This window comes from Salvelinus alpinus, chromosome 12 (genome assembly GCF_045679555.1).
Source record: "Salvelinus alpinus chromosome 12, SLU_Salpinus.1, whole genome shotgun sequence".
In the NCBI taxonomy this organism is placed as follows: domain Eukaryota; kingdom Metazoa; phylum Chordata; class Actinopteri; order Salmoniformes; family Salmonidae; genus Salvelinus; species Salvelinus alpinus.
The window spans coordinates 33,684,055-33,702,981 of record NC_092097.1 but is presented as its reverse complement, the minus strand read 5'-3'; the positions used below and the strand labels follow the sequence as shown (position 1 = coordinate 33,702,981).

The following is an 18,927-nucleotide window of genomic DNA, read 5'->3' as shown; positions in this document are numbered from 1 at the left end:
TCCCTGTAAAACTACACTTAATAAATTTAAGTATTTGTTTCAATAAATACATTTCGTATCTCTTCTGAAATGTATCCATGTTATTTGTAGCCAACTCATGATTTGACCTCTCATTTAGGGGTTCCCGAGTTGTGCAGCGGCTTTTGGGTTTGGCCGGGATAGGCCGTCGTTGTAAATAAGAATTTGTTCTTAAAACTGACTTGCCTAGTTAAAGGTTATATAAAAGAAGTGGCACTTTTGCGCAGTAAATCCATACTATATCCAAATCCAAAACAACCGTTTTTACAGCTGCAAGTTTTTTTTTTCACTACATCGGAAGTTACAGACGCAGCGACAGCTAATAGTTTGAGGAAGAATCACATTTACCCATTCATTCAATATGGAAAAATCTCTCAAGCTGCACTCCAATCTAGCAGAGGGAGTGACCACGTCTTCGAGCTTTCGTCAATTCAAGATAAATCACTTCCACTTGGATCTAACCGAGAACTTGAGGAACTGAAACGCTAAAGCTGAAATGCATCCAAAATTCTCAAAGCGAGCTATTGTTGGACATTCACCCCTCTTTCAATGCAAGAGGTGTTCTACTGCCGAAGCGAAGATGATTTGGTTAAAGTAGAATTTCTACCTCGCAACTTCACCACTTATGGCACCACCCTGGTTGTAAAATTCCCATCACCATGTAAAATTCAGGAGGAGTTTCGATTAGTGGTATGTTTCATTCGATGGACCAGGGGTAAGATAATGTCATTCACCCGTCCTAATTAGAACCAATCTACATATCAACCACGGCAGTAGATCTGTTATTTAGAGATGATTGGATCCTCAGAAATGATTTCTATAGAGTCCCACATGGAGGTGTCATAATACCCATAAAACCTAGCGATCAAACAGGGAAAAGGTACCAATCGTTTTTCCACCTTTCATTGTTCACATGGAATTTTAGAAAGACTTAAAATAAGGGCTGTGTTTTATGTTGGCTTACCCTGGCGTGATGTTTTGATAACCATGTAAATCTCTCTCGGACAAGGTGACATCAATATATTAGTCTCTATGTACTCGGATTCGAAAATGCTGATTAGCATCAAAGTAGACATCATGCAAGAACTACAAATCCCTGCAAGCTCCTGCACGTCCTCTCTAGCTGACACCTTTGCTAACAGGTATTGTTTCAGTTTAAAACTTGCACAAGACAGTTCACAGAATTGTCAATTCATATACATTTTGCCAATTTATTCGTTACTAAATGTATGTACACATTCAATAGTTAATCCAGAGATTATTACCTTTGCCTCGATTCGTCAGTCTCATCCAGGTCATAATGGCATTTGTACACTGAACAAAATTATAAATGCAACATAGAACAGTTTCAAAGATTTTACTAAATTACAGTTCATATAAGGAAATCAGTCAATTGAAATAAATTCATTAGGCCCTAATCTATGGATTTCACATGACTGGGAATACAGATAAGCATCTGTTGGTCACAGATACCTTAAAGAAAAAGTAGGGCCGTGGATCAGAAAACCAGTCAGTATCTGGTGTGACCACGATTTACCTCATGCAGTGTACACATCTCCTTCGCATAGAGTTGATCATGCTGTTGATTGTGGCCTGTGGAATGTTGTCCCACTCCTCTTCAATGGCTGTGTTGCTGGATATTGGCAGGAACCGGAACACGTGGTCGTACACGTCGATCCAGAGCATCCCAAACATGCTCAATGGGTGACATGTCTGGTGAGTATGCAGGCCATGGAAGAACTAGAACATTTTCAGCTGCCAGGAATTGTGTAGATACTTGCGACATGGTGCCATGCATTATCATGCTGAAACATATATGTTGGACCTCAGGAAGATTAGCTAACGTTACGGCGTTAGCTAATGGGGATCCTAATAAAAATTTACAAACATGAGATGATGGCGGCGGATGAATGGCACGACAATGGTCCTCAAGATCTCGTCATGGAATCTCTGTGCATTAAAATTGCCATCGATCAAATTATATTGTGTTCGTTGTCCGTAGCTTATGCCTGCCCATACCTTAAACCCACCACCACCATGGGGCATTCTGTTCACCCACACAACAGCATACCGCTGTCTACCATCTGCCCGGTACAGTTGAACCCGGGATTCATATGTGAAGAGCACACTTCTCCAGCTTGCCAGTGGCCATCGAAGGTGAGCATTTGCCCACTGAAGTCGGTTATGACGCCGAACTGCAGTCAGGTCAAGACTCTGGTGATGATGATGAGCACGCAAATCAGCTTCCCTGAGATGTTTCTGACAGTTTATGCAGAAATTGTTCGGTTGTGCAAACCCACTGTTTCATCAGCTGGCTGGGTGGCTGATCTCAGACTATTGCAGGTGAAGAAGCCGGATGTGGAGGTCCTGGCATGGTTACACGTGGTCTGTGGTTGTGAGGCCGGACGTACTGCCAAATTATCTAAAACAACGTTGGAGGCGGCTTATGGTTGAGAAATTAACGTTACATTCTCTGGCAACAGCTCTGGTGGACATTCCTGCAGTCAGTATGCCAATTGCACACTGCCTCAAAAGCTTGTGAAATTGTTGTGACAAAACATTTGAGTGGCCTTTTATTGTACCCTGCACAAAGTGCACCTGTGAAATGATCATGCTTTTAATCAGCTTCTTGAAATGCCACATCTGTCAAGTGGATGGATTATTTTACCAAAGGAGAAATGCTCACTAACAGGGATGTAAGCAATTTTTTGCACAAAATTTGAGAGAAATAAGCTTTTTGTGCATCTGAAATTTCTGGGATCTTTTATTTCAGCTCCTGAAACCAACACTTTATATGTTGAGGTTATATTTTAAGTATAGTTCTTTATGATAGCCACATTAGCAGCAAATTAGCATTTCATTTTGGGGGGGGTAAATAAAGGTGAATATATTGATAAATATAGAGTGATTTACACAGTTATGAAAACGTCATGCCAGGGTAAGCCTACACGAAACACAGCCCTTATTTTCAGTGTTTCTGAAATTCCCTATGGGGAAAAATGAATGGTGGAAAAACGATTGGAATCATTTCCTTGTTTGACCGCTAAGTTTTATGGGTATTATGACTCATACTGTGGAACTCTATTAGAATCTTCTTATTGCTCAGTGATTATAACCTACAATCCCTGGCATTCAACTAGGGGTACGCGGCCCTGAGGTACTGCAGGGGGTCCGCAATTATACTTATACTTGCGGATTATACTTATTATTACTATTGGATAGAAAACACTCTCATGTTTCTAAAACTGTTTGAATTATATCTGTGAGTGAAACAGAACTCATTTGGCAGCAAACTTCCATAAAGGAAGTGAAAAATCTGAAAACGAGGCTCTGTTTCAGGGCCTGCCTATTCAATTGCCTTATACAACAGGCAGTGGAAGGTGGAATGGGGTGTCTAGCTTGATCTGAGGTCGAACAAGAGCTTTTGGAGTGACAGGTCAGCCATTTTGTCAGTTTTCCAAGGCGCGTGAAGGACCTCGACATTGTCTTCTGATAAGCGTTCGGTATACACGGCGAATATCTCCGGCTCTGATTTTATTTGATACATATTAGAAAAACATCATAAAGTAGTTTTTTTCAACCGAGTTTTATCAGTTTATTCAACATTTATTGGGACTTTTGGAGTTTTCCGTTCTTTGCGCCAAGAGAGGATGGGAATGTTAGTAACCTTGGCTAGCATTGTGGCGCGAATTCGACAGAAGAAATGGACATTCTAAAACCAAACAACGATTTATTCTGGACCAAGGACTCCTTGTACAACATTCTGATGGAAGCCAGCAAAAGTAAGAAAACATTTATGATGTTATTTCGTATTTCTGTGTAAAATGTTGATAACTATTCTCCGCCGTTTTGGTGAACGCTGTCTCACAATAACGCAAGTTGTATGTTATGGTAAAGTTATTTTTTTAAATCTAACACAGCGGTTGCATTAAGAACCAGTGTATCTTTCATTTGCCATACAACAAGTATTTTTATGTAAAGTTTATGATGAGTTCTTTGGTCAGATTAGGTGAGTGTCCAAAATATCTCCGGACATTCTGGGAAAATGTTGCTACATATTCACAATGTATAACCACGATTGCAGCGCTAAATATGCACATTTTCGAACAAAACATAAGTGTATTGTATAACATGATGTTATAAGACTGTCATCTGATGAAGTTGTCCAAAGGTTAGTGATTAATTTTATATCTTTTGCTGGTTTTTGCGAAAGCTACCTTTGCGGTGAATAAATGCGTTTGTGTGTTTGGCTATTGTGGTAAGCTAATATAATTCTACATTGTGTTTTCGCTGTAAAACACTTAAAAAATCGGAAATATTGGCCTGGATTCACAAGATGTTTATCTTTCATTTGCTGTACACCATGTATTTTTCATAAATGTTTTATGATGAGTATTTATGTATTTCACGTTGCTCTCTGTAATTATTCTGGCTGCTTTGGTGCTATTTGTGATGGTAGCTGCAATGTAAAACTATGATTTATACCTCAAATATGCAAATATTTCGAACAAAACATAAATGTATTGTATAACATGTTATAAGACTGTCATCTGATGAAGTTGTTTCTTGGTTAGTGACTAATTATATCTCTATTTTGTCGGTTTTGTGAAAGCTACCTATGCGGTGGAAACATGGTGAAAATATGCGGTTGTGTGTTTGGCTATTGTGGTTAGCTAATAGAAATACATATTGTGTTTTCGCTGTAAAGCATATTAAAAATCGGAAATGATGGCTGGATTCACAAGATGTTTATCTTTCATTTGCTGTATTGGACTTGTGATTTCATGAAAATTATATTATATGATATCCCTGTCCCGTTAGGCTAGGCTATGCTAGTCAGCTTTTTTGATGAGGAGGATCCCGGATCCGGGATGGGTATCACTGAAAGGTTTTAATTAACAGACTTATTCTAAAATGGATTAAAAAACAAATAAATGAATCCTCAGCAATCTACACACAATACCCCATAATGACAAAGCGAAAACAGATCTCAATTTTTTTTGCAAATGTATATAAAAAATATAAAAAAAGATACCTTTTATATACATACGAATTCAGACCTTTTGCTATGAAACTCGAAATTAAGCTCAGGTGCATCCTGTTTCCATTGATCATCCTTGAGATGTTTCTACAACTTGATAGGAGTCCACTTGTAGTAAATTCAGTAGATTGGACATGATTTGGAAAGGCACACACCTGTCTATATAAGGTCCCACAGTTGACAGTGCATGTCAGAGCAAAAACCAAGCCATGAAGTTGAAGGAATTGTCCGTAGAGCTCCGAGAAAGGATTGTGTCGAGGCATAGATCTGTGGAAGGGTAGGTAAACATTTCTGCAGCATCGAAGGTCCCCAAAAACACAGTGGTCTCCATCAAGACTCTTCCCAGAGTTTGGAACCACCAAGGCTCTTCCTGGAGCTGGCCGCACGGCCAAACTGAGCAATCGGGGGAGAAGGGTCTTGGTCAGGGAGGTGACCAAGATACCCATGTTCACTCTGACAGAGCTCTAGAGTTCCTCTGTGGAGATGGGAGAAACTTTCAGAAGAACAATCATCTCTGCTGCACTCATCCAATCAGGCCACTCCTCAGTAAAAGGCACATGACAGCCCGCTTGGAGTTTACCAAAAGGCACCTAAAGACTCTCAGACCATGAGAAACAAGATTCTCTGATCTGATGAAACCAAGATTGAACTCTTTGGCCTGAATGCCAAGCGTCACGTCTGGAGGAAACCTGGCACCATCTCTATGGTGAAGCATGCTGTGGGGATGTTTTTCAGCGGCAGGGACTAGGAGACTAGTCAAGATTGAGGCAAAGATGAACTGAGGAAAGTACAGAGAGATCCTTCATGAAAACCTGCTCCAGAGCGCTCAGGACCTCAGACTGGGGTGACGGTTCAGCTTCCAACAGGACAACTACCCTAAGCACATAGCCAAGACAGTGCAGGAGTGCCTTCGGGACAAGTCTCTGAATGTCCTTGAGTGGCCCAGCCAGAGCCCAAACTTGAACCCTATCGAACATCTCTGGAGAGACCTGAAAATAGCTGTGCAGCAACGCTCCCCATCCAACCTGACAGAGCTTGAGAGGATCTTCAGAGAAGAATGGGAGAAATTCCCCAAATAAGGGTGTGCCAATCTTGTATCGTCATACCCAAGAAGACTTGAGGCTGTAATCACTGCCAAAGGTGCTTCAACAAAGTACTGAATAAGGATCTGAATTCTTATGTAAATGTGATATTTCAGTTTTTTATTATTTAGCACAAATTTCTCAACCTGTTTTTGCTATGTCATTATGGGGTATTGTGTGTTGATTGATGAGGGGGAAAAACGATTTAATACATTTTAGAATGTGGCTGTAACCGAACAAAATGTGGAAAAAGTAAAGGGGTCTGAAAACTTCTGAAGGCAGTGTATGTGTGTATATACAGTGGGGAGAACAAGTATTTGATACACTGCCGATTTTGCAGGTTTTCCTACTTACAAAGCATGTAGAGGTCTGTATTTTATATCATAGGTACACTTCAACTGTGAGAGACGGAATCTAAAACAAAAATCCAGAAAATCACATTGTATGATTTTTAAGTAATTTATTTGCATTTTATTGCATGACATAAGTATTTGATCACCTACCAACCAGTAAGAATTCCGGCTCTCACAGACCTGTTAGTTTTTCTTTAAGAAGCCCTCCTGTTCTCCACTCATTACCTGTATTAACTGCACCTGTTTGAACTCGTTACCTGTATAAAAGACACCTGTCCACACACTCAATCAAACAGACTCCAACCTCTCCACAATGGCCAAGACCAGAGAGCTGTATAAGGACATCAGGGATAAAATTGTAGACCTGCACAAGGCTGGGATGGGCTACAGGACAATAGGCAAGCAGCTTGGTGAGAAGGCAACAACTGTTGGCGCAATTATTAGAAAATGGAAGAAGTTCAAGATGACGGTCAATCACCCTTGGTCTGGGGCTCCATGCAAGATCTCACCTCGTGGCATCAATGATCATGAGGAAGGTGAGGGATCAGCCCAGAACTACACGGCAGGACCTGGTCAATGACCTGAAGAGAGCTGGGACCACAGTCTCAAAGAAAACCATTAGTAACACACTACGACGTCATGGATTAAAATCCTGCAGCGCACGCAAGGTCCCCCTGCTCAAGCCAGCACATGTCCAGGCCCGTCTGAAGTTTGCCAATGACCATCTGGATGATCCAGAGGAGGAATGGGAGAAGGTCATGTGGTCTGATGAGACACAAATAGAGCTTTTTGGTCTAAACTCCACTCGCCGTGTTTGGAGGAAGAAGAAGGATGAGTACAACCCCAAGAACACCATCCCAACCGTGACGCATCTTTGCATCTTTGGGGATGCTTTTCTGCAAAGGGGACAGCCCAACACCGTGCAGGACGTTTGGCATTTGCCAGAGAACACCAAGATTGGCAAATTCGCCACTGGCGCCCTGTGCCCTTCACAGATGAAAGCAGGTTCACACTGAGCACGTGACAGACGTGACAGAGTCTGGAGACGCCGTGGAGAACGTTCTGCTGCCTGCAACATCCTCCAGCATGACCGGTTTGGCGGTGGGTCAGTCATGGTGTGGGGTGGCATTTCTTTGTGGGGCCGCACAGCCCTCCATGTGCTCGCCAGAGGTAGCCTGACTGCCATTAGGTACCGAGATGAGATCCTCAGACCCCTTGTGAGACCATATGCTGACACATGCACATTTGTGGCCTGCTGGAGGTCATTTTGCAGGGCTCTGGCAGTGCTCCTCCTTGCACAAAGGCGGAGGTAGCGGTCCTGCTGCTGGGTTGTTGCCCTCCTACGGCCTCCTCCACGTCTCCTGATGTACTGGCCTGTCTCCTGGTAGCGCCTCCATGCTCTGGACACTACGCTGACAGACACAGCAAACCTTCTTGCCACAGCTCGCATTGATGTGCCATCCTGGATGAGCTGCACTACCTGAGCCACTTGTGTGGGTTGTAGACTCCGTCTCATGCTACCACTAGAGTGAAAGCACCGCCAGCATTCAAAAGTGACCAAAACATCAGCCAGGAAGCATAGGAACTGAGAAGTGGTCTGTGGTCACCACCTGCAGAACCACTCCTTTATTGGGGGTGTCTTGCTAATTGCCTATAATTTCCACCTTTTGTCTATTCCATTTGCACAACAGCATGTGAAATCTATTGTCAATCAGTGTTGCTTCCTAAGTGGACAGTTTGATTTCACAGAAGTGTGATTGACTTGGAGTTACATTGTGTTGTTTAAGTGTTCCCTTTATTTTTTTGAGCAGTGTATTTTCAATGTTATGAATATCGCTAGCAACAACAGAATAAATTAATTTTGAATTACATACATACAGTAGAAAAGAGGAGAATATATTTTTTCAACTTTATTTCTCAACTCCTAATATTGATCAAATTACACTGAGTGGAATATCTGACATTGGCTTTGAAAAATACCCACAAAAGGCTACCAGTGCAGCAAGTGCCGCTAGCTGCTTTAAGCATTCTTGACTTGGACATTCATTTTTGCCAACACATGGCTAACCTTTGTTTAAACAGCTGCTCTTAGCGAAAATGTTTTTGGAGTTACTTTTTGAAGCTAATAAGTTGTGTTAGTTTACACTTCCTCTTCCAATTATAATGTGGGAAGGTCAAAATAATAAACTATCTACCAAATTTCTTCATTGGGATGTTGATTACTTCTCCTTGCCATTATCATTCAGCTGATAAGATGTGTTTTTTTTTTTTTAAATGGCTAACGTATGATTGAGGTCCCTGGGTCGCAGGTTTGCCTGGCAGGGGGTCCCTGGGGAAGAAAAGGTTGACCACCCCTGCTATAACCCATACATTAAAAATGATTGAAAACCTTTTTCCTTTCAAATTAGATCAACTATGTTGTCTATGCATTATATATATATTTTTTTATTTAACCTTTATTTAACCAGGAAGGGCTCATTGAGATTTAAAATCTCTTTTTCAAGAGCGTCCTGGCCAAGATAGGCAGCACCAAGTCATTACAAAAATTACAGACAGACAACATGAAAAACTACAAGTAATCTAGTAAAAACCATTGAATTCACAAGAGTATAACAAAATCAAAAACAACAAATTAAAAACATTGACAGGTCAGGGAATCAGCCTCAAAATCCTTCATCAGTGATTTAAAAACACCAATCGGGTGTTCTTCCAGTTTAAAATTATTTTGTAAGGTGTTCCAAGACGATGGCGCAGAGTACATAAAAGACCTTTTACCAAATTCAGTTCGGACATTTGGAACAGTTAGCAGGATAAAGTCCAGCGAACGAAGAGAGTACCCACCACATTTCTGAACAATAAAAATGCCCAAATAAAAAGGTAGTAAACCCAAAATGGCTTTGTAAATAAAAGTATACCAGTGACTGAGCCTACGAGTGACTAGAGAAGTTCAGCCAACCCTGGTATACAAAGTGCAGTGGTGCGTAAGGGTTTTGCAGTTTAAAATAAATCTCAAAGTGCCATGGTAAAGAGTGTCAATTGATCTCAAACACTGAGCGGAAGCATTCATATATAAAATATCCCCATAGTCTAGTAAAGGCATAAATGTAGCCGATACTAGCCTCCTTCTGGCTTCAAAAGAAAAACAGGCCTTATTCCTAAAATAAAATCCCAATTTCAGCTTCAATTTTTTTGTAAGTTGTTGAATATGCAATTTAAAAGAGAGGCCATCATCAATTAGAATTCCAAGATATTTATATGAGGTTACAACCTCAATCTCCTTGCCCTGACAGGTAGTAATAGGTGAAAGGTTCAGAGGTCTATTTCTTGCATTAGAAAACACCATTAGTTTAGTTTTGTCAGTATTGAGGATAAGCTTCAATTGACACAAAGTATGTTGAACAGTATAAAAAGCAGTATGCAAGTTCTGGAAAGCTTTTGTAAGAGACGAGGCACAACAGTAAATAACAGTATCATCAGCATAAAAATGAAGTTGTGCATTTTGGACATTTTTGTCTAAATCATTTATATAAATAGTGAATAAGAGAGGACCAAGTACAGAGCCTTGGGGCACACCATTCAGGACAGACAATTTAACAGACATAAGCCCATCAAATTGAGTGCACTGAGTTCTATCAGACAGATAGTTAGCAAACCATGCAACTGCATGCTCCGAAAGACCTACACTCAACAATCTCTGCCTTTAGTATAGCATGATCAACTGTATCAAAAGCCTTAGAGAGATCAATAAAAAGTGAGACACAGTGCTGTTTTTTGTCAAGGGCTTCAGTGATATCATTTAAAACCTTCATGGCTGCTGTAATTGTGCTATGCTTCTTCCTGAAGCCCGATTGGTACATTGATCAAATAGAGTTAGTAAATAAAAACTATTTTAGCTGTTCACTTACAAGGGTTTCAAGTATTTTCACCAGGGGTGACAGCTTTGAGATTGGCCTATAATTATTTAAAAGAGTTGGATCTCCCCTTTTTAAAAGTGGTAGGACAAATGCTGATTTCCAGATCTTTGGCATTTCATTACATTCCAGGGTTAGATTGAACCAGCAGCATTACATAATTTTAGTTTCACTTCATATCTTGCAAGTATTTTTTACATATGTGCAACACTTTAGAGCTTATTCATGAATAAACAGTGGTTCTCCCTAAACCACTGCACCACCCTTATTAAACCCAGCGTACATCTGTAGATGTCATGGCTGGAGCCTGTTCAGACTGGCGAGAAGAAAGAGCCCTTGACTAAGCTCCCCTACTCGGCTGCTGTGAAGATAACGTGAGCCCCTACCATCACACTCAAGCTCTGGTCTCTCTGCTCCCCCTGACCCACTAGGTGTGCTGGCTGGAACCAGAGTAGACTGCTGAGAAAGCCAAGCCCTACATCTTCACCCAGGACCAGGCCGTGCTCAATCGCTCCTTCTTCCCCTGCTTCAACACGCTGGCCGTCAAGAGCACCTACTCAGCCTCCGTGAAGGTGAGCCCTTGGACTGGACTCTGACTGAGCCAAATGTCCAGGGGAGGATGACCACAGAAAAACATTGTGTGCTGCTGTATGTCAATCTTATTTTTCTCTTTGCAGGGTAAACAAGCTTTTTCCTTTTCTGTCTATCATCCTGTTGACTCAATTTTGTGCTGTTATTAAACCTCATACTCTGCTTGATGTGTTGTGGTCCAAGAGTACAGCACTCTGAATAATAGGTCTAATCCACCACTACTACTACTCCATGTCTATATTAGTAATGGATTATACCATCACCAGGCATGTTGTTTCTACATCTGCATTGCTTACTCATTGGGGTTTTAGGCTGGGTTTCTGTATAAGCACTTTGTGACATCTGCGGATGTAAAACGGGCTTTATAAATACATTTGATTGATAATTAATTGATCTTGGCCCAAGACTGCCCTGTCTGCCTCTCACAGGTTCCTGACGACTTCACGGCAGTTATGAGTGCCAGTAAGGGAGAACACGCCGTCGTTCCCCCTCGGGAGCATGGAGAACCCCTGCCTCACCTTCGTCACAACCTGCATCCTGGCCTGAGACTGCTCGCTTGCTGACGTCATTGTGTGTGAGATGGACAACACCGGAGAGGACCACCCACTCAACAAACTGCGTGTGAAGATCAAACCAGGTCAGACTTGGCTTACATTTACCCTTTACTGCTAAGGCCAAGTCCAATTTAATTAGTTCAACTGACTGAGATTTTGCCTTAAGCTGCAGACTCAATAGAACTGATACACTCGATCATGACTGCTTAAGTTAAGGCAACAAATGTCATCTGTATTTTCTCCCCTCCCTCAGGTGTTGACCCTGATGACACCTACAATGACATGCCCTATGAGAAGGGCTTCTGTTTCGTCTCCTACCTGGCCCACCTGGCTGGAGATCAGAGTTGTTTCGATGCCTTCCTCAAGGTTGCTGTTACTTCTCATTTGTATATATTACTGTGCTACTCATCAGTAAATACACTGAGTGTCTGCTTGGTACTTAAAAAAAAAAGGTTAATACATGAGCACCATCCCTCTCTCGACTGTCCTACTTGACAGAAATGAAGGCTTCTTGCATGTAGTAGGCTCTTTTGCAGAGAGGGTATGAGGGTAGCAGTCTGACATGTGGGTGTTTCTTCTCACAGGCCTACATTGACAAGTTCAAGTTCTGAAGTGTTATGGCAGAGGATGCCCTGGAGTTCTTCCTGGAGAATTTCCCTGACCTGGAGAAGAAAGGAGTGCACAAGATTGAGGTAAAGGGCAGTGTAGTTGACTTTAGACTGCTGTTACAAGCTCACTCTCATGCTTAAAGACACAATCTGACCTCTCACTCTCCCTGTGGTTCCTTTGCAAGGTCTGGAGTTTGATAGAGAAGCCAACCAGTCACCAGCTATCTCCCTGACTTGTCGGCTGGCCAGAGCCTGATGAAGCCTGCTGAGCAGCTGTCAGAGCTGTGGGCTGTCGAGGGCCTGGATATGGCCAGCATCATGAAGACCAACATCCAGGCTTGGAAGACTTACCAGGCCGTCTACTTCCTGGAGAAGATCATAGAGAAGTCCCCACTTCCTAGAGATAGGACATGATGGTAACAACACTTCTGCGCTGATAACCCTAGCACTATCATTGTACTGGATATACAGTACCAGTCAAAAGTTTGGGCAAACCTACTCATTCAAGGATTTTTCTTTATTTTTGCTATTTTCTACATTGTAAAATAATAGTGAAGACATCAAAACTATGAAATAACACATGGAATAAGGTAGTAACCAAAAAAGAGTTAAACAAATCAAAATATATTTTCTATTTTAGATTCTTCAAAGTAGTGTTAAAGGAATTTCATTCCTATGTTTATCAACCAATTCAATTAAAACACTCTGCCCATAGATAAGAATTTGTAAGATAATTATCAGCATTAAATGGACAGAAACCAGTCTCAAAATCAATCAATCAATAGCGTTTATTCTCGAGAGTACTGATCATAATACATTTTACATCAGGTTATATAATAAAGATGATGTCATAGGTTTTAATGTCCATCCTCCTCTCGGATACAATGGCAGTACAGTACAGTTCTCATTACTGTCTGCCACCTGTTAAACTATCTACAACCAACCCAAGGTCTTTCCCCTCCCTGGGTAGAGACATCATTCTAGCCTGTCTGAAGATAAACCCATTCTTTCTAACAAGGAACACATAACATTCAACATTATGATTATGATTATAATAAGATTCATTCTTACAGTAATATAGTAGTATTCTGTTTAGTTATAATTCTAAGTCCAATGTATACATATTTTAGTCATTAAACACAAAAATCCCGTAACAAGTAGCCACCCTTTGCATTGATTACAGCTTTGCACACTCTTGGCATTCTCTCAGCCAGCTTCATGAGGAATGCTTTTCCAACAGTCTTGAAGGAGTTCCCACATATACTGAGCACTTGTTACCTGCTTCTCCTTCACTCTGCGGTCCAACTTATCCCAAACCATCTCAATTGGGTTGAGGTTGGGTGATTGTGGACGCCAGGTCATCTGATGCAGCACTCATCACTCTCCTTCTTGGTCAAATAGGCCTTACAAAATCAATTAAAATTGTATTTGTCACATGCGCCGAATACAACAGGTGTAGACCTTACAGTGAAGTGCTTACTTACAAGCCCTTAACCAACAAAGCTTTAAGAAGATAAGAAGAAAAACGTTGTTGGTAATATGTACATGAAGGTAGAGTTAAAGTGACCATGCATAGATAATAAACGGAGAGTAGCAGCAGCATAAAAGAGGGATTTTGCTAGCCTCTTGATTAGCTCATGGCTAATGGGGTAGAAGCTCATGGCTTTGGGGTAGAATGGCTTTGGGGTAGAAGCTGTTAAGAAGCCTTTTGGACCTAGACTTGGCGCTCCGGTACCGCTTGCCGTGCGGTAGCAAAGAAAACAGTCTATGACTAGGGTGGCTGGGGTCTTAGACAATTTTTTGGGCCTTCCTCTGACACCGCCTGGTATAGAGGTCCTGGATGGCAGGAAGCTTGGCCCCAGTGACGTAATGGGCTGTAAGCACTACCCTCTGTAGTGCCTTGCGGTTCGAGGCCGAGCAGTTGCCATACCAGGCAGTGATGCTACCAGATGCTCTCGATGGTGAAGCTGTGGAACGTTTTGAGGATTTTTAGGACCCATGCCAAGTCTTTTCAGCCTCCTGAGGGGGAATAGGCTTTGTCGTGCCCTCTTCACAACTGTCTTGGACCATGATAGTTTGTTGGTGATGTGGACACTAAGGAACTTGAAGCTCTCAACCTGCTCCACTACAGCCCCGTCGATGAGAATGGGAGCATGCCCGGTCCTCCTTTTCCTGTAGTCCACAATCATCTGCTTTGTCTTGAGGTTGTTGTCCTGACACCACACGGCCAGGTCTCTGACCTCCCTATAGACTGTCTCCTCGTTGTTGGTGATCAGGTCTACTGTTGTGTCATCGGCAAACTTGATAATGGTGTTGGAGTCGTACCTGGCCATGCAGTCATGAGTGAACAGGGAGTACAGGAGGTGACTGAACACGCACCCCGTGTTGAGGATCAGCTTGGCGGATGTGTTGTTACCTACCCTTACCACCTGGGGGCGGCCTGTCAGGAAGTCCAGGATCCTGTTGTAGAGGGAGGTGTTTAGTCCCAGAGTCCTTCGCTTAGTGATGACCTTTGAGGACACTATGGTGTTGAACGCTGAGATGTAGTCAATGAATAGCATTCTCACGTAGGTGTTCCTTTTGTCCAGATGGGAAAGGCCATTGTTGAGTGCAATAGAGATTGCATCATCTGTGGATCTGTTAGGGTGGTAGGCAAATTGGAGTGGGTCTAGGGTTTCTGGGATAATGGTGTTGATGTGAGCCATGACCAGCCTTTCAAAGCACTTCATGGCTACAGATGTGAGTGCTATGGGTCGGTTGTCATTTAGGCAGGTTACCTTAGTGTTCATGGGCACAGGAACTATGGTGGTATGCTTGAAACATCTTGGTATTACAGACTCAGTCAGGGACAGGTTGAAAATGCCAGTTGGTCAGCGCATGCTCGGAGTACACGTCCTGGTAATCCGTCTGGCCCTGCGGCCTTGTGAATGTTGACCTGTTTAAAAGGTCTTACTCATGTCGGCTATGGAGAGCGTGATCACACAGTCATCCGGAATAGCTGATGCTCTAATGCATGCTTCAGTGTTACTTGCCTCGACGCGAGCATAGAAGTAATTTTGCTCATCTGGTAAGCTTGTGTCACTGGACAGCTCGCGGGTAAAACGGATTTGATGAGTTAAATGAGGTAAAATGAATTTGAGTTTCCCTGCATTAAGTCCCTGGCCACTAGGAGCGCCACCTCTGGATGAGTGTTTCCCTGTTTGCTTATGGCCGTATAAAGCTCATTGAGTGTGGTCTTAGTGCCAGCATCGGTTTGTGGTGGTATGTAGACAGCTACGAAAAATACAGATGAAAACTAATTTGGCAAATAGTGTGGTCTACAGCTTATCATGCAATACTCTACCTCAGGTGAGCAAAACCTTGAGACTTCCTTAGATTTCGTGCACCAGCTGTTGTTTACAAATATACATAGACTGCCACCCCTTGTCTTACCAGAGGCCAGTTTTCTATCCTGACGAAAAAGCTTAAAACCCGCTAGCTATATGTTATGTCGACGTTCAGCCAGGACTCTGTGAAACATAAGATATTACAGTTTTTAATGTCCTGTTGGTAAGATATACGTGATCGTAGTTTGTCTATTTTATTATTGATTGATTGTATGTTGGCTAATAGGACCGATGGTAAAGGTAGATTACCCTCTCGGCGACGGATCCTAACGAGGCACCCGGATCTTCGTCCACAATACCTCCGTCTTTTTCTCCTGCATATGATGGGGATGAGGGCCTTCTCTGGCATCTGAAGTAAATCCTTCCTGTCTGACTTGTTGAAGGAAAAAGTATTCCTCCAGTATGGGGTGAGTAATCGCTGTCCTGATATCTAGAAGCTCTTTTCGGTCATAAGACACAGTGACAGAAACATTATGTACAAAATAACTTACAAATAACGCGAGAAAACATACACAATAGCACAATTGGTTACAGGATCGTAAAACGACTGCCATCTCCTTCGGCGCCATTCTTAAAACAGCCTGGAGGTGTTGAGTCATTGTCCTGTTGGAAAAACAAATAATAGTCTCACTAAGCGCAAACCAGATGGGATGGCGTATCGCTGCAGAATGCTGTGGTAGCCATGCTGGTTAAGTGTGACTTGAATTCTAAATAAAGCACCCCCACACCATCACACCTCCTCCATGCTTCACGGTGGGAACCACACATGCGGAGATCATCCGTTCACCTACTCTGCGTCTCACAAAGACACGGCGGTTGGAACCAAAAATCTCCAATTTGGACTCATCAGACCAAAGGACAGATTTCCACCGGTCGAATGTCCATTGATTGTATTTTTTAGCCCAAGCAAGTCTCTTCTTCTTATTGGTGTCCTTTAGTAGTGATTTCTTTGCAGCAATTCGACCATGAAGGCCTGATTCACGCAGTCTCCTTTGAACAGTTGATGAACTCTGAACAGTTGATGAACTCTGAAGTATTTATTTGGGCTGCAATTTCTGAGGCTGGTAACGCTAATGAACTTATCCTCTGCAGCACAGGTAACTCTGGGTCTTCCTTTCCTGTGGCGGTCCTCATGAGAGCCAGTTTATCATAGCGCTCGATGGTTTTTGCGACTGCACTTAAAGAACGTTCAAAGTTCTTGACATTTTCCGCATTGACTGACCTTCATGTCTTTAAGTAATGATGGACTGTCATTTCTCTTTGCTTATTTGAGCTGTTCTTGCCATAATATGGACTTGGTATTTTACCAAATAGGGCTATATTCTGTATACCGCCCCTACCTTGTCACATCATAACTGATTGGATCAAACGCATTAAGAAGGAAGGAAATTCTACAAATTAACTCTTAACAAGACACACCTGTTAATTGAAATGCATTCCAGGTGACTACCTCATGAAGCTGGTTGAGAGAATGCCAAGAGTGTGCAAAGCTGTCAAGGCAAAGGGTGGCTACTTTGAAGAATCTCAAATATAAAATATATTTTGATTAGTTTAATACTTTGTTGTTGGTTACAACATGATGCCATATGTTATTTCATAGTTTTGTTGTCTTCACTATTATTATACAATGTAGAAAATAGTAAAAATAAAGAAAAACCCTTGAATGAGTTGGTGTGTCCAAACTTTTGACTGGTACTGTACATGTGATTTACCAGTATGTGATTCACCCCAATTCATCAGTGTGAGGATATCTATCTATTCTTTATTTCATTACTTTACGTTTTGTACCTTGCACCTGTAAGTCTGGATGTGCTTAAAGTACTTTTGAAATTAGTCACACCAATCATGTACCTTCACTCTGACTTTGATAAGGTAATATAGAGAAACAGTAGGAGCAGTACCCTCACATCGTGAAGTCAAACAACGCTGAGCTACGACTGCGCTGGGCCCAGATCATTGCCAAGAATCAGCACCAGCCAGGATATCAACATGTGCGCAGCTTCCTCAGCTGCCAGGTTAGAAAAACAAATGCATTTGGTCCTCAACCATCAATTACAGTATTTGTCAAGCAAGTGTTTTAGGCCAGTTTAATGTTTTATTATAGTAAATATAATGTATATATTTATGATATAATAAGATGTCAGTTTAAAGTTAGATTAGTGTCTTTAAACATCATGTAAATAGTAGTATCTTAGCAATAATATATGAATAGATTGTTTCATTGTATCTTGCTCCCAGGGGAAACAGAGGTACACTCTGCCTGTGTACCGTGCACTGTGGAATGGATCGGAGGAGACCAGGTCTCTGGCCACAGATCTTCAGTGCCACCTCACATCAGCTCCACGTCAATGTCCGCAACTACGTCAAGAAGATCATCGCCTGAGTGCCGTCATAAGAGCTGAACATGAGATCCAGAGTGTAGTCTAGCTGACCCTGGCCTTGAGATATTATAGAGAAGGAGTAGCAGTAGTGGTCTGTCCCAGTACTTTTAGATGGCCTCTGTTCCTTAAATGTACTGTACCAGGTCAGGTTGAGATGCCAACATTATCTTGTTTTTTACTGTAGCCTGGTCAGTGGTCACAGGAAAAGAGGCAATTTGACATATTTCACATGCAGCTTGAATGGTAAATTCTTTGCATTTACACAGCCCAGCATGAAAGGCTCTGCTCTGGGCATATCTTGCCTAAAGCATAGATATGCCCATGCTAATTAAGCAGTATTTGTGATTTAAAAAATCACAAGTGGATTAAGGAAAAATAAAATACTACTTTTGATGTATTGAGTATGTATAAAAACATTTTGATTGTTTTTTCATCCAAACTAAGCTGTATGTTAAACTGTTACAAACAATAAAAAAAACATTATTTTGAAATAAATCTGTAGTGGTTGGTGTTTTTCCCCCTGAAAGATTCAATGTATCTTATTGCTTTTATTCGCTGTTCACTGTATACTTTACTTTATTACACTGAACAAATATATAAACGCAACATGTAAAGTGTTGGTTTTATGAGCTGAAATAAAATATCCCAGAAATGTTTCATATGCACAAAAAGCTTATTTCTCTCAAATGTTGTGCACAAATTTGTTTACATCCCTGTCAGTGAGCATTTCTCCTTTGCCAAGATAATCCATCAACCTGACAGATGGGGCATATCAAGAAGCTGATGAAACAGCATGATCATTACAGAGGTGCACCTTGTGCTGGGGACAAAAGGCCACTCTAAAATGTGCAGTTTTGTTAAAACACAAAGCCACAGATGTCTCAAGCTTTGAGGGAGCATGCAATTGGCATGCTGACTGCAGGAATGTCCACATAATTTAATGTTCATTTATATACCATAAACTGCCTCCAACTTCGTTTTAGAGAATTTGGCAGTATGTCC

The 18,927-nt window shown here is 41.8% G+C and overlaps 1 pseudogene; it reads left to right on the top strand.

Annotated features, from left to right (window-relative positions):
• The first annotated feature begins 130 nt into the window (after positions 1–130).
• LOC139535279 (aminopeptidase B-like) lies at positions 131–18,684 on the top strand (annotated as a pseudogene).
• The last annotated feature ends 243 nt before the right edge of the window (positions 18,685–18,927 follow it).